Here is a 4639-nt window from a genome sequence, read left to right on the forward strand (position 1 = left end):
ACTAAAAGTCAGTAAGGAGGGTTGCTCCCCCACTGTCAATTGTTTGTAAAATCCAGAACTGAACCTGAAAGATGCTAGGTTACCAAATCACATAATTTCCACTANCAAACGAATTAGAAGACAGAGATTGTAGCAGGGAGAGTTTTGTTCAAGCCCAGGATTGTNAAAATAGGATAAAATTTCTGTCTCAAGAACACTTTCCCAACAGGAAAGGTTTCAGTGGGTTTGTGGATTAATAGAATATTTCCACATTTGTCAGAGTGTATGTCCCCATCCTTTCCTTCAAAACCAGTTTTGAATCTCCCATGTGTGTCCTTGTTAGAACACTGATTTTAAGGAAGGAGAGTGCTGCTCAACTCTTCCTTCTCATACTACAAAGAATTTCATAAAAGAGTAGAAAGAGACTAGACAAAATAAAGGACAATAGGGATAGCAGGGTGTCATTGTGGTCCAAGTATTTCCAGGTGCTGAAGATGTCTATTCTTAATATGTATTATTATTATTTTCTTTCCATAATTCTTTTTAAAATAATATTACATGACTTTGGGTCAAAATAGTGGGATATGCGAGGTGCATCTGGCCCTGCTATGAGGCATGAGTTTCTGAACTGCTAGTAGCCTGTCACATCGGTAGGTTACTAACTACTTAGAAGAAGGTGATCCACTAACGAACAAAGACATACTAACATCCCCCTCCTTAAGGGTAAGTATACATGGGCATGTCAGCACCATGAACAGAAAGGTTTCTTGGTGAAGCAGCCTGTTCCAGAGTCTTTGGGAAAGTATGCAGCCTACCTTGGTATGTAAAGCCAAACAACAGGCTCTTTGGCTCTCATCCCTGGACAGTGATTTCCTCCACTATGGAGTCTAGACATTGCTCACTTGTGCCATTGAGAATTCCTCATTCTCTCTTATAATAAACTCTTGCTGTCATCTACACTATGCTCTGTGGGCAGTCATTCAACTGAAATCATCAGGTTCAGAGCCCAATGAAAATGATACTGAGATCCTGGGAACACATCCTCCATAGTACTCTAACACTAATCCCAGAGAAGACACAGCAAAGGTAAACACAGAAATGCATCCAACCGTCTCATGCAGAGTCCCACCTGGCTTTCATTGTTGCCATTGTGCACTGAAAGGAGCTGCTAGGATATAGTTTTGTAGTACAGTGGTCTACACAAAGGATTTTTTTAATGGAAATGCTTCATAAAATGGTAATGAGTNTAAATGCTTCAAACATCTTTTCTGTCTGTGTTATTGTCTGAGGGAGCAAACTAAGACCCACCAGCATCATTCCAGTTGCTCCATATCCTGTCTTCCTTCCCTGTTGCTGTGATAAAGTACTGTGACCAAAAGCAACTTGCAGTGACATTTAATTTGTTTTAACTTCCAAGCTATAGACCACTGGTGAGGGAAGCCAGGGTAGGAGCTCAAGCAGGAACTGAAACAAAAACCAGAGAAGGCTGCCTACTGGCTNNCTACTGGATTCCTTAGCTACCTTTCTTATTGAGAACCCCTCAGGCNACTCTAAACTGTATCAAGTTGACAATTAAAGGCAATTAGAAGATTTTGAGTGCCTTCTGAGCATATTGCAAGGTCCCCTTGAATAGTATTCAGAGAGATCCTGCAGTGTTCTGCTACTGAGTTTTTATCAGTGTGACTGACACAGGCTAGGGTCCTGTGGGGAGAGAGAACCTCAGTCCTCCACCAGATTATCTTGTGAGCAAGTCTGTAGGTATCTCCTTAATTAATGATTGATTTGGTAGGGCCCATTCACTGTGGATGATGCATTCTTGGGCAGGTGGTATATGAGGGATAAATATCAGAAACAAGACAATAAGCAAGCAATGNTCTTTTATGGCCTCTGCTTCAGTTCCTGCCTCATGGTTCCTGCCCTGTGTTTCTAGCCTGACTTCCCTCAGTGATGGCCTGTGATATGTGAAGTATAAGCTGAAATAAGTTGTTTCTGGTCATGGGTTTATCACAACAGAAAGAAATTAGAACACTTGAGACTGCAGAAGCTGAGCAGACATAGCAGTGTGGAAGGACTCTGTCAATCTTATTGTCCCTGTCCTCTGGGGTCCTATTCTGTTTCTGAGATGTGGGCAAGATCTGATGAGGTCCCACAGACCCAGAACGAATGGCAAAGAAAGGAGGGATTGAAGGAGATTTGGATGCCTTAACTGGGGGATTCATCTCCTCTCCTTGCTTATACTCACTTTCCAACCCTGAAATTTAAGCTAAAACCCCTGTCCTTGCCCACATAGGAAAACCATGNTTTTTTTTACTAAGCTATGCTGTGTGTATACACATAGATTCCTCCAATGAAAAACAATTTGGTAGTCACAGAAATATGTTGGTGGTTAAACACCTCTTACTCTGTAAGCTGATTTTATGTACTTGATTGCTTCTGGTCTCATGTTGTGAGGGAAGGGGAGTACCCTGTCACTCTCATTTGTCAGGCACCAGGATACCACGTTAAATCNAGTGAGCATTTGGGATGTCTAACTTACATTCATGACTGCTGTAGTAGGTGCTGAGATGGGAGCCTTTCCTCACTTGGCACTGGACACATACAGTTGGTGCCAGAGAGAGTCTTGTTGACATCAGGGGAAAGACAAGACAAAATGCAGAACAGTTACTGCAGGAAATGCCAAGGAAGATTTTGGGCTTTTCCCCAATGGATCCACTATGAGATTTGCATAGGGCCNGCCTTGGCAAAGTATAAAAGGGAGATTCCTACACTCAAAATTCTGGAACACTGTAGGCAGGAGAAGGGAAGAATATCCCACAGCTGGGGAAATCTAACGTGCTAGAACCTAGAGGCAAGGGGGAAATCCTTAACCACATATATTTTCCATAGCACTTTAGATCTCACAACTCTAGCTAGGTATCTATTGCAGCGACCTGCTGCACTCACTAGTCTCTNCACATCTCAAATCTATCTCCTTAATCTCTCTTCCTCTTCTGCATTCTAAGGGGAGACACAGGACCTAGGATGAGCCTAACTCCAGGCAAATGTGACAAGCCACCATCACCACAGCCTTACTCCAGAGAGCACAAGGAAGGATCAAGGCCAAGCCCAGGCTTAGGCACCATGCAAGTCACCCTGAAGGCCCTCCAGCAGCAGACCTTCTAGATCGGCATCAACCCGGAGGAGACGGTAAAGGCATTGAAAGAGAAGATTGAATCTGAAAAAGGGAAAGATGCCTTTCCCGTTGCAGGCAAAATCATTAGTGATGATATTGCTCTCAAAGAATATAAAATTGATGAGAAAAACTTTATGGTGGTTATGGTGACAAAACCCAAAGCAGTGACAACAGCAGAGCCAGCTACAACCCAGCAATCAAGTACTCCCAGCACCAGTACAGTCAACTCCTCCCCAGCAGCAGCTGTAGCCACTCTCCAGCTCCCACCCCTGCTCTGGCTCCCACTTCAACGCCTGCCTCCACTACTCCAGCCTCAACTAAAGCATCTTCTGAACCTGCACCTGCTGGTGACACTCAGCCTAAGAAACCTGCAAAAAAGCCAGCACAGACACCAGTGCTTACTAGCCAAGACCAGCTGACAGTACACCAGGAGATTCTTCCCAAAAGCTGCAACAAGTGCCCTTGTGACAGGTCAGTCTTATGAGAATATGGTAACTGAGATCACGTCAATGGGCTATGAACTAGAACAAGTAATTGCAGCCCTGAGAACCAGTATCAACAACCTTGAGAGAGCTATGGAATATCTTCTAATGGGAATCCCTGAAGATAGAGAAAGTCAGGCTGTGGTTGACCCTCCTCCCCAGGCTGTGAGTACCAGAACTCCTCAGTCTCCAGCAGTATCTGCAGCTGCAGCAACCAGAACAGCAAAGACAACCACTTCTGGAGGCCACCCTCTTGAATTTTTATGGAATCAGCCTCACTTTCAACAGATGAGACAAATTATACAGAAGAATCCTCCCTTGCTTCCAGCCTTGCTACAGCAGGCAGATTGGGAGAACCCTCAGTTGCTGCAGCGAATTAGCCAACAGCAAGAGCATTTTATTCAGATGCTAAATGTACCAGTTCAGGAAGCAAGTGGTCAAAGTGGAGGAGGAGGTGGCAGAGGAGGATATGGAGGTAGAGGTGGTGAAGGAATTGCAGAAGCTGGAAATGGGCACATGAACTACATTCAAGTAACACCTCAGGAGAAAGAAGCTAGAATGCTTAAAAGAGTTAGGATTTCCTGAAGAACTTGTGATTCAAACATATTTTGCTTGTGAGAAGAATGAGAATCTGGCTGCCAACTAACTCTCTTCTACAGCAGAACTTTGATGAAGACTGAAGGGACTCTTTGTACCTCACACTCAAACCAGTGAATTACACTAACCTTGTTCACTGGATTTTCTGGGGTGACTTGGGGTCATATCCACAATATTTGGTATTCAGTAGTAGGTTGGGATGGGGGTGGGGAGCTAGGGTGTAAGGCAGGGATACATAGAGTGCATGTCTGCTTCAANTAGCAGATGCTGCAGATCCACACAGTGTAAAATACTATACAACTAAATTGTAAAATACTATACAACTTTATAGGTTTTTATTCTTCTAAGCAGTAGGTAACTTTTCCTGGGTTTCTTTCTAGTGTACTAGATCCAGAAATTCAGTGTGATG

General features: G+C 43.7%; 1 pseudogene; it reads left to right on the forward strand.

The window, feature by feature from the left end:
* The first annotated feature begins 3099 nt into the window (after positions 1-3099).
* Positions 3100-4313, forward strand: LOC110287612 (annotated as a pseudogene).
* The last annotated feature ends 326 nt before the right edge of the window (positions 4314-4639 follow it).

This window comes from Mus caroli, unplaced genomic scaffold (assembly GCF_900094665.2).
Source record: "Mus caroli unplaced genomic scaffold, CAROLI_EIJ_v1.1 scaffold_20717_1, whole genome shotgun sequence".
Lineage (NCBI taxonomy): Eukaryota > Metazoa > Chordata > Mammalia > Rodentia > Muridae > Mus > Mus caroli.